This window comes from Canis aureus, chromosome 22, assembly GCF_053574225.1.
Source record: "Canis aureus isolate CA01 chromosome 22, VMU_Caureus_v.1.0, whole genome shotgun sequence".
NCBI lineage: Eukaryota > Metazoa > Chordata > Mammalia > Carnivora > Canidae > Canis > Canis aureus.
Window position 1 is genome coordinate 45,607,247 of NC_135632.1, and position 12,397 is coordinate 45,619,643.

General features: G+C 39.0%; 1 long non-coding RNA gene across 1 annotated transcript in view; it reads right to left on the reverse strand.

Moving 5' to 3' along the window:
- LOC144294153 (uncharacterized) overlaps window positions 1–11,100 on the reverse strand; it is a 29,073-nt gene extending 17,973 nt beyond the window's left edge. The window contains exon 1 of the long non-coding RNA XR_013361541.1: window positions 10,835–11,100. This is a non-coding gene — a long non-coding RNA (uncharacterized LOC144294153). The remainder of the gene's footprint in view (window positions 1–10,834) is intronic.
- Between the last annotated feature and the right edge of the window lie 1,297 nt (window positions 11,101–12,397).

The following is a 12,397-nucleotide window of genomic DNA, read 5'->3' on the forward strand; positions in this document are numbered from 1 at the left end:
ATAAGAAGTCTCAGAGAGATGCTAGAGCCTCCTGGTAGGATTGGAAACGAGAGATACTAGAGGATGATGTCCAGTGGAAGGAATTTATCTTTTCCTGCCTCCAGGGAATCCAGAAGTTCTCAGGGAAGCATAGTCTTGGGTAACAAATTAGCTCCTTAGCAAGGCAAATTCCTGGAGGATTACAAGATGGGGAGTGTGCCCAGCAGCATGTTTAGTTACTGATGCTAAGGGAATAGAAAGGGTAATCAATTATTTTTTTTCCCTCAGGATTCCAACTGATGTTATCCCATGAAGCATTGGGTCCATGTCAGGTCAGGTCTGGATTACCCATTGTATTAGTTAAGGTTATACTGGTTTTAGGGCAGAGAAATGGACTTTGGCTGACTTAAACAAAAAGGCGGATTATTGGAAAGTTCCTGGGGGCTCTTATGAAATCAAAGGAAAGTTGAATAACCACAGCTTGGCAAGGGAAGGAGCGGAGCTCCATGGTTGTGTTGGTACAATTGTTTCAGCCTGCCTGGGCTTTCTCGCTCTTTGGGGAAAGAAGATCTTATAGGTCCTGTGAGTTAGCTTGGGTTCCCTGCCAGCAGAGGGATCCTGGTGCAAGTGATTTTTCTGGGGAGTGCTTTCAGCAGAAATCTGCAAGGCAGTGAGGGAAGCAGGGTAGAACAGAAGTTAATCTATTTTCAGTCTGATCCTACAGTGGAATCTGCAGTGTTACCCCATTTTGAAGCAATGGAGTATGCCTTTTGTACCCCCATGTCCATCAGTTATTAGCTGCAGGCATAGTTTCTCAAGCATTTTTGGGCAAGGCTATTCAAAAGAAGGGGGTACTGTGAGCAGCTAGCAGCCAACACTCAGAGCAGTTGGGGGCTGGTCCATTGCCCTTGCAAGACGATCTAGGATCTAGGCAGAGCACCAACTGTATCCATCCGTGGCACCTGGCTTGGGTAAGGTGTGCACCCAAGAACAACCAGCCATTGAGAAAAAGAAAGGCCAAAACCTGAGATCTAGACGTGGCAGCAAGGGCTGTTTCCAGAGGTAAGTGAACAGAAGAGTGAAGGGCAGCTATGCCAAATGGTGTCCAGCATATATCTACTTGTGTCACTTCCACTGAAAATATCCTTCTGGACAGTGTGCAGAGCTGTGGCCAGCTGTGTCTCTTCTTCAGTAAGAATACTTGCTTCCCAGGTACCCAACATAATCTTCCTTCATGGCTTTAGCCTTGCTGCCACAAGTTCTAATGTAAGCAGAGATAGGCTGGCCAAGTTGTGTCAATTGTCATAGACAATAGGGAGTGGAGACAGTCTACCACAGTCCTTGACACTCTATGTTGTCTATCACAGTTGATATTACTGCCTGTCCTCTCTCTGTATGCATTTGAATGTATGGTCCCAAGCCTAAACCCACTAAGGAGGGTTTATGTTAGGTGCCTATTTACCTAAAAGTAGAATCTGTAAGTCATAGAGTATAAATGTGTTGAGCTTTAGTAGACATTGCCAAAGAGTTTCCCACAATGGTTGTATCATTTGATACTACTTTTGATAGTGCATGAAAGTTCTAATTGCCCCACATCCTTACCAGCACTTGGTAATGTTTGTCTTATCTCATAGTGATTTCTTTTTTTTTTAAATTTTATTTATTTATGATAGGCACACAGTGAGAGAGAGAGAGGCAGAGACACAGGCAGAGGGAGAAACAGGCTCCATGCACCGGGAGCCCGACGTGGGATTCGATCCCGGGTCTCCAGGATCGCGCCCTGGGACAAAGGCAGGCGCTAAACCGCTGCACCACCCAGGGATCCCCTCATAGTGATTTTAATCTGTATCTCTCTGATGACTGATAAAGTTAAGCATCATTTTATATGCCACTTTTTACTGATTTACGGGAATGCTCTACATATTCTGTATATAAGCCCTTTGTCAGATATATATCTAAAAATATATATTGATATGTATAGCTATAGATGCATATATGCACAGATACATATAGAATGGGAGAAGATATATATAATTTATATGTAAATATATTTATTATATAACTTTATATTTAAATATAAATATGTTAATATTAATTAATTTATTATTATACTCATTTATTAATTTGTTATGGTATTTAAAAATTTATTAACTGAATAGTAACATATTTATATTTAAATATTTCTTCAAAATATATATGAAAATAAATGTTTAATACAAATATATCTATTTATAATATATATTTACATGTATAATATGCTATATATATATGTAAATCACTCTGTGACTGGCTTGCTTTTTAAACATTTTCTTAAATAATTTTTCTTAAGATTTTATTTTTGGAGACACCTGGGTGGCTCAGTGATTGGGCGTCTGCCTTCGGCCCAGGGCATGATCCTGGAGACCTGGGATCGAGTCCCACATCAGGCTTCCTACCTGGAGTCTGCTTCTCCCTCTGCCTCTCTCTCTCTCTCTCTGTCTCTCATGAATAAATAAATAAAATCTTAAAAAAAAAAGATTTTATTTTTGGGTCACCAGAGTGGCTCTGTCAGTTAAGTATATGACTCTTGGTTTCAGCTTAGGTCATAGATCTTGGGGTTCTGGGATTGAACCCTGGGCAGGGCTCTAGGCTCAGTAGGGAGTCTGCTTAAGGATTCTCTCTTTCCCCTCCCTCTATTCCTCTTCCCACTTTCAATAGCTCCTGCTCTCTTTCTCTAAAATAAAGAAATCTTTTTTAAAAATAAAGATTTTAAGTAAGCTCTACACCCAATATGGGGCTCAAACTCACAACCCCAAGATCCAGAGCCGCATGTTCCACCAACTGAGCCACTCAGGCACCCCTCTTAAATAATTTTTATAATGAAAACAAGAATTTGGGGTCTCTGGCTGGCTCAGTTGGTGGAGCATGCAACTCTTGATCTCAGGGTTGTTGAGTTCAAGCCTCATATTGGATGTAGAGATTACTTAAAAATAAAATCTTAAAAAAAAAGAAAAGCATTTGAATTTAATTTAGTCCAATTTATCAATTTTTCCCCTTAATATTTAGCATTTTATGTTTCCTATTTAGGAAATCTTGGCCAATATCATGGTCATATTGATAATCTCCTATTTTTTTTTCCTAAAAGCTTTACTACTCTACTTTTCACATTTAGAAATACAATTCATCTAGAATTTATTTGTTGTGTTATGAGTTAGGAGTTGAGTTCCCACTGCCCCATATTGATAGCTAATTACTTAGCACAATTTATGGAAAAGACCATCCTATCCCAAATAGACTACTGTTGTGCCATCTTTGTCAGAATCAAATGATAAAACATGTATGAGTCTATTTCTGGTCTGTTTTCTTTCATTGGTTTACTTGTTTATACTTGTGCCAGTGTCAAACTATCTTAGTAACTATTGCGCTATACTGTCTCAGGGTGACTGTCCTGGTTTTCCTAGTACAATCTGCACACACCTTTGCAGAGATATTGAGATATATTTCCATTGAGATATAATTCGCATACAATTTTATATTTGTTTAAGTTATACAAGATAATGATTTGATATATGAAAGTTTCTGGGTTTTGGTACGCCTGGGTGGCTCAGGTGTTAAGCATCTGCCTTCAGCCCAGGACATGATTCTGGAGTCCCAGGATCAAGTCCCACATCGGGCTCCCTGCATGGAACGTGCTTCTCCCTCTACCTGTGTCTCTGCCTCTCTGTGTGTGTGTCTCTCATGAATAAATAAATAAAATCTAAAAAAAAAAATGTCTGGGTTTTAAAACTGAAAGTATTGCATCTCAGAAAACCCCCCAGACTCTGGCAAACTAGGATACTTGGCTATCTTCCTAAGTTGTGATATCTGGTGATGTAGATTCTCCTTGTTTTTCTTCAAAATTGCCTCAGCTATTCTTCACCCGTTGCATTTCTTTAAAATTTTTAGAATCAGGTTGACAATTTCTACAAAAGAAAGAAAGAAAGGAAGAAAGAAAGTCTTTGGGGATTTTCCTTGGGACTGCATTAGCCTATAAATAATTTGAGGAAATTGGTTGCATATCTTTCATTACATTTATTCCCACATATTTAATGTTTTTTGATGCTATTGTAAATAGTCCCATATTATTTTTTAAAAGATTTTAATTGTTTATTTATTTTGAGAGAGAGAGCAAGAGCAGGGAGAGAGGCAGAGGCAGAAGAAGAGGGAGAAGCAGACTCCCTGGTGAGCAGGGGCCCAAACAGGATCTGGGGATCATGACCCATGCCAAAGGTGGACACTTAACCAACTGAGCAACCAGGTGCTCCAATAGTCCCATTTTTTAAATTTTATTTTTATTTTTGGTGTTATTACATTCTGATATAGAAATAAAATGAAATTTTGGAGGCTGACCCTCATCCAGTGGCATAACTGAATTCACCTATTAATTATAATAATTTATAGAGTCTTTTAGATATTATATGCATACAATCACTTTCTGCAAAAAAGGATCATTTTTTCTCTTTGCCATCTGTATGTTTATTTTTTCACTTTCTTGTCTTAGTGCACAGGCTGAAAACTCTAGTGCAATGTTGAATAAAAGTGGGGACAGGGTCACACAATTATCTTTTAATTTTATCCTATGGAAGATATTGTTTGTTTATTTTAAAAATGTTTTGGGATCCCTGGGTGGCGCAGCAGTTTGGCGCCTGCCTTTGGCCCAGGGCGCGATCCTGGAGACCTGGGATCGAATCCCATGTCGGGCTCCCGGTGCATGGAGCCTGCTTCTCCCTCTGCCTGTGTCTCTGCCTCTCTCTCTCTCTCTCTCTCTCTCTGTGACTATCATAAATAAATAAATAAAAATTTATAAAAAAATAAATAAATAAAAATGATTTATTTATTTATGTATTTATTTATTTATTTAAGAGAGAGAGAGAGAGAGAGAGAGAAAGCAAGTGCATGAGTGTGGGGGTGGGGCAGAGGGAGAAAGAAAGAATCTTAAGCAGATTCTGGATCTCATGAGCCTGAGATCATGAACTGAGTTGAAACCAAGAATCAGATACTTAAGTGACTATACCACCCAGGCACACTTCGGAATAATATTTTTTTTAAGTTAAAGAACAATCTTCTGGGGTTCCTGGGTGGCGCAGTCAGTTAAATGACTCTTGGTTTTAACTTAGGTCATGACCTCGGGCTTATCAAATTGAGCCCCTTGTCAGCTACACCCTGTCCAGAGTCTACTTGAGATTCTCTCTTGTTCTCCCCCTGCCTCTCATACTTGTGCTCTCTCTCTTTCTCTCAAATAAATAAATAAATAAATATTTTTAAAAAGATTTTTGTTTATTTATTAATGAGACACACACATACACACACACACACAGAGGCAGAGACACAGACTAAGGGATAGCAGGCTCTCTATAAGGAGCCCGATGTGGGACTCGATCCTGGATCCCGGGATCACACCCTGGGCCAAAGGCAGACGTCCAACTGCCGAGCCACCCAGGCATCCCAATAAATAAATCTTTAAAAAAATATTGTGTGGGAAGCCTGGGTGGCCCAGCAGTTTAGCGCCGCCTTCAGCCCAGGGCCTGATCCTGGAGACCTAGGATTGAGTCCCACATCGGGCTCCCAGCATGGAGCCTGCTTCTCCCTCTGCCTGTGTCTCTGCCTCTCTCTCTCTCTGTATCTCTAATAAATAAATAAAATCTTTAAAAAATTTTTTCAAAAAAAATATTGTGTGTATGGTGGCCAATGAGTAGTTTTATGGCAGGTGGCTTTAATTGTACCCCTCCTTTAGTACTAACATATAATGGAAATACCCCTAACTAAACTAAACTAACTAACTAAAGCCCAATAAGATGTCTTATTCTCGCATTAACCCATAAGGTGCTGAATTTGTGGTTAAAGCCCACATTTCCTGGCAAGCTTCCTGTGAGCACATCTGTTGGTTTTGTCTGCCTGGAATTCTTGCCCCTATCTTACTGCCTCTTTATTTCTCCACTCCAACCATGTGATTCCAGAAATACTCCGATCGTGTTACTCTATCCCTTTAGCTCCAGGGCCTTATACTAGGCCCATCAGTTCTCCCCAAAATTCAAATGGAAAGCTTCTGAAGTCTTGTGGAAATGCCCTGAGAGCAAACATGGGGTCTCTTGCTGTTGAGGACCTAGAGCTCTCCAGATTCCTGTCCTTTCAAGTGTTATGATCTCTAGCTCTCTCCCCAATTCTGAAACTGTTCATGAATCTTCTTTCCAATGAACTACTTATTTCCCTTAGCCACAGTCAGTTTCTACTATATATTAATCAGAATGGATATACCCCCTATTCTCTTTACTCTGCCACCAACATTGAGCAAAATGGGAACATACTTTTAAGGATTTAATTGTGTTCTATTTATATTGTATTTATTATATTTTTTAACTTCTTCCTAATTGACTCTAAACAGTCATTGCATATTAAAACCATAACTTTGAATTTCTCTTATTGCATATACATAATTTAAATCCATGTATTCTAGGTTTATTTATCCCAGGGAAAGCTAGCAAGTTAGAAATTTTATTTTTAATTTTTGTTGTTTTGAATCCTCTATTCCAGGGATAAGAAGATATTTATGTAAAGGGCTAGATAGTAAATATTTTAGGCTTTGTGAACCATATGGTCTGTCTTACAACTACTCAACTGCTGTTGCAATCATGGATGGTACATAAATGAATGAGTGTGCCTCTGGACACTGAATGGACACTGAAATTTGAATTTGATGTGTCATAAAATATTCTTCCTTTGATTAAAAAAATTCAAAATATCAAAACAATTCTTAGTTTGCAGGTCATATAAAAATAGTGGTAGCCAGATCTGTTGCATGGGCTACATATAGTTGGTGAACTTCTGCTCTAGTCTCCCAATTGTGATACATTATTGGACAGGAGAAACATTGACTTATGAAATTGAGATTATAAAGTAATATACATTATTTATGGAATATAGAGCAACTTGTCTGTCTCCTAAATTGATGAGCATGTATTCAAGGACATAACTAGAAAGGAGATACATATCTATAAAGGATATAACTAGATAAGATCTTCCTATTTCCAGGAATTCCTATGTAACATTAGAGAAAGCGGAAAGATCATACTATATGCTAAACTTCTCTGGAGTTGTTTCTTGACTATCTAATTTTATAATGTACTAATTAAACATTCATTGTTAACACAGAATCAAAGAAAATAAGGGGCTTTAAGATATGGATCAGCTAGTCACTTACAGTAATAATGATGCCTTCTATTTGTACACCATTTGATAGTTCATAAAAATTATAGTTCCACATATTATCTTTTCAATCCTCAAAACAACCCTGGAGGTAGAGAGGCAAGGTATTATTATCCTAATTTCAAGAAGAGCAACCTGTCCAAGATTACACAAGGGACAAGGGAGTAGGAGGAATTTTCTAGTCATACCTCTGAGTCATAGTCAGACTAATTTCCATCAAATATAATGATACGATCATGCAATTCAGGAGCTGGGTAATGAGCAAATCCTGCTTCACCAGCTGACGAACACGCAGTGATTCAACATAGGGATGCCTTTGGTTTGTCAATGGAAGCCTCACATGTCTACATCAGTGGGAAATCCAGACCTCCTCCTCTCTCCTCCTTGCTCCACCTCTTTCTCTTGTAAATCTAAGAATCACAGCAATCACAATGGTGGCTGACTGCTCTGGAAGGTGTTATCCTAGCTGCTGTAGCAGCTGGGAATCTAGTGCTATGGCTGATTCCCGAGCTATGCCCTTGGAAAGCAATGCTCTTGTCAACTTCCACTGGTTGCCCACAGGATTTGAGCATAGCATCTTTATACCTAATGAAGCATCAGTCTGAGATACTTACACCCCAAACTCAGACCCCAGCTAAGGGCAACGAAGATCTTCAGCTACCACTACTTTGATTGCCTATGAATGCACAGCCCATCAGAAGGAAGGGAATTGGATTTTGCTTCCTGTCCTCACTGTGGCTGTTACTGGGACACTTCCCCTCCATGGTCCCACAAAAAAGAGAGACGCTCCTTTCCTCAGGATTATACTTTTAGATAGTGCACCCACACGAACTGGCTCAGGGATCCTAATACTACAGTTCTTTGGATTCATTTACTCAGTCACTTCCCCAGGGCAAAAGTCAGGCATGGAAATAAACTGCCCTAAAGCCTTTATGTATGTTTGTATGTTACATATGTAGGGTATGGATTGATTGATTGAAATTTAACTTCCGGTTATGGAAAATTTAAAACACACACAAAAAACAGAGAATGTGGTATTAAACTCCATTTGTCTCTCACATACCCATCACTCTGGTTTAATACTTATCAATCCTTGCTTAATCTTGTTTTCATCTCTCTAGCCACTTCCCCCCTTCCCTATGGAATATTTTGAAGGAAATCCTGGAGATCATAGAATTCCATACTTAAGCAGTAGTAGTAGACGGTTTTCAAAAACACAACCACAGTATAATTGTTACAAGGACAAAATTACAAACCCTTAATCAGTAATTCCTTAATATCATCTAATATCTAGTCTTTACATTTCCCAATTGTCTCAAAAATATCTGTTTAGGGGCACCTGGTGGCTCAGTGGTTGAACGTCTGCTTTTGATTCAGGGTGTGATCCCAGGGTCCTGGGATTGAGTCCCACATCAGGGTCCCCACAAGGAGCCTTCTCCCTCTGCCTATGTCTCTGCCTCTCTCTCTGTGTGTCTCTCATGAATAAAGAAATAAAATCTTAAAAAATATATGTGTTTATAACTTGCTTGTCAAAATGGGATCCAGGGATGCCTGGGTGGCTCAGCGGTTGGGTATCTGCCTTTGGCTCAGGGCGTGATCCTGGAGTTCCGGGATCCCTGCAGGGAGTCTGCTTCTCCCCCTGACTGTGTCTCTGCCTCTCTCTGTTTCTCATGAATAAATAAATAAAATCTAAAAAAAAAAAACAAAACAGGATCCACATACTGTATTTGGGTATTAGGTCTCTTAAATCTTTTTTAATTTATTAAGATAATTTATTTGTTGAAGAAATCCTGTAATTTGTCCTATAGAACTTTCCATATTCTGGGTTTAGTTGATTGCATCTTCTCTGGTATTGTTTTGACACTTTCCTATATTGCTCATTCTCCCTTGTCCTCATAAACTGGTACATTTAGATGCTTGATTGGATTTAAATTCAAAATATTTTGGGGAGTAGTAAACATCTTAGTGATGTTAAAATTGTCAGTGGCTCTATCAATCTTTAATTTACTGTTTTAGCAGCCATTGATGATTGGTATTTAAGTCTATTTTATTAGGAGATTACACAATGATCTCTTGTCATTTCTTTTACATTTATCAGATGGAAAAAATTTTTTTAAAGATTTACTATTTATTTTGAGAAAGAGAGCATGTGTGTGGAGGAGAGCAGAGGGAGAGTGAGAGAGAGAATCTTAAGCAGACTCCATGCTGAGTGTGGAGCCTGACACCAGGTTTGATCCTATGACCCTAAGATCATGACATGAGCTGAGATCGAGTCAGGTACTTAACTAATTGAGCCACTCAGGTGTCCCTCAGTTGGAAATATTTTATACAAAGAAACTTTTTCATAACAACTTTGGTCACCCTAAAATGCAATTTGTACAGGAGAAGCATAGTGCTTGATTTTTTTTTCTTTATTTACCGACTTCCATTACTGTATAACTTAGTAACTTATTATAGCAACTTCTAGGTGACTTGTACATTTTCTTTCCTTTTTCCTTTCTTTTAATATTTTATTTACTCATCAGAGACACAGGCAGAGGGAAAAGCAGGCTCCCTGTGGGGATCCTGATGTGGGAATTGATCCCAGGATTCTGGGATCATGACATTCAACCACTGAGCCACCCGGATGTCCCTACATTTTCTTTTCTTTTTATAGAATTAAAAAAAAATTTTTTTATTTATTTATGATAGAGAGAGAGAGAGAGAGAGAGAGAGAGAGAGGGAGGCAGAGACATAGGCAGAGGGAGAAGCAGGCTCCATGCACCGGGAGCCGGACATGGGATTCGATCCCGGGTCTCCAGGATCGCGCCCTGGGCCAAAGGCAGGCGCCAAACCGCTGCGCCACCCAGGGATACCCCCTACATTTTCTTTTCTTAATGTCATTATAAACTTGTGCATTTTAACATCATTGATGTGATAAATGATTTAAAATATATTCTGTAGGCAATGGTAAGCCACCAAAGGCAGGTCCCAACTTTCAAACATAAAGCATACCTGGCCATGTATCTACAAATCAAACAATAAACTTACTGTTTTAGGAGGAATTCGGAAAATGAAGATCAAATCTTCTAAACATACCTAAACTTTTAGCCACCACATTTTTTTTTTTTTTTAATTTATGATAGTCACAGAGAGAGAGGCAGAGACACAGGCAGAGGGAGAAGCAGGCTCCATGCACCGGGAGCCCGACGTGGGATTCAATCCCGGGTCTCGAGGATCGAGCCCTGGGCCAACGGCAGGCGCAAAATCGCTGCGCCACCCAGGGATCCCTAGCCACCACATTTAACAACGACTATTTCCAGGATCCTATACTTGTTCTCAGATTTTCTTCTTTACTTTCAGCCAGTTTACTGAACTTCATTTCATGAATGTCTGAATATCTGATTGAGGCTAGAGATTCAGTTACTGGCACACCTAATGATTTCCATCTTTATATCATTCAAATTGCATTTATAAGACCTGCATTTCCTATAGCTAGTATTTGCAATTGCATTTTTACAAAATAAGAGCAAATTAATATCCAAATAATTTTCCAGTACTCTGGTAATTGAACATGAGTGTGTGAACAATGGGATGCAACTCAAATGGAAGTGAGTGCCAGTGTGTGAGTTCAACCTCTTGTCAGATGACATACCAACGCCAGAATTTGATGTGTAGAAGGAGGATTAGATGTTTTAAGAGTATGCATGAAACTCTGTTATCAACTGTGACAGGCTGGATCGTCTGTTGACTTGTTACATCTCCACCAGACAATTAGTTCTGAGAAGGAGAAGTTCGTTTACTCCTAGCATCCAGTGGATGATTTCCTAAGATGGAAGAAAAAAAAGATGTATACAAGGCAAGAGAAAAATATACAATGATTTTGAGTACTGAGCATCATAATTAGATCTAGTTTTTAGTCGTACCTTTGGCATATTTTGACTCTGGGGTACGGGTATGATAAATATATTTCTTTAAAAATTACTTTGAGTATAGATGTAGTACATTTCATCTGGGAGTATCTTGAACAGCAAACAAAATAAAATCACTGGTAGTTCGTTCCTTAAGGTTAACATTTGGGTGTCTTTGTATAATATTAAACAATATAGGAATCATCTTGAACATATTGCTTTGTACTCCTACATTTATTTATTTTTGTAAGGATTTTATTTATTCATTTGAGACGGGAGATAGAGAGATAGAGAGAGAGAGAGAGAATGAGCAGGGGGAGAGGCAGAGAGAGAAGCAGACTCCTCGCTGACCCAGAAGCCCAGAAGCCTGATTGCAGGGCTCCATCTGAGGACCCGGAGATCATGATCTGAGCCAAAGGCAGATGCTTAGCCATCTGAGCCACCCAGGCTCTACATTTAAATACATGGTTAATACTATCCTATGTTACTTTCTCCTACAATGGAAATTTTAATGGCTATATTCCACTATCATATCTATTTTTAAAGTAACCAGACCCCAATCCAATTTCCAAACACGAGATTCTGATAAATAGGACCACAGAGCAGTGATTCTAATCAGAATTGTGCTTGTTAATAACAGCAGGCTATTTCATGGCACATACAGCTCCAGGATGTGAGATTAACCTCAACAACTATTCATTTAGTTTGGTTTGATTTTCTGCCAGTCTTATGACCAACTTGAAGCAGGTCCTAGAACAGAGAATGTTATGTTTGGTGTCCAGGGAAGCAGCAAACTAGAGAGGCCATCCCAAATTCCAGAATAATAGAGAGCCAACATTCTCTTTATACCCATGTTATCCATTTTCTGCAGCAAAATCTGAACTAAAAGGGTAAAAATGCCATAGAGGTTAGGTTAAACTTCTTGTGGAGGAAAGTAACCTATTAGTATAGAAAAGAATGGAAATGGTGAAACCAAAAAGAAGCTGAAAACAAATCTGTTGATACATTTTGCTTTTAAGATTCTACACCATGTAAATGTCCTTCAAGAAGATAAACTTAAGCTGATTCATTGTCACTTGCTTCTGCAGTGGTTTCTCAGGCATCTTAGCTAGCAGCCACCCTGCCCCCAGGGTACTGAGGTCTAATAAATATTTTTCAGGCAGACTGACAATAGGAAAGAATTGTAGGACAAGAAACTACCTGCAGTATTCAGGTGGGAGTATCCTGGAAAGTGATGTGCTGAAAAACTGACCCTTCCAGCTGGTTAACTTTTATATTCATGCAATTATTTAATTTCTGTGACATTT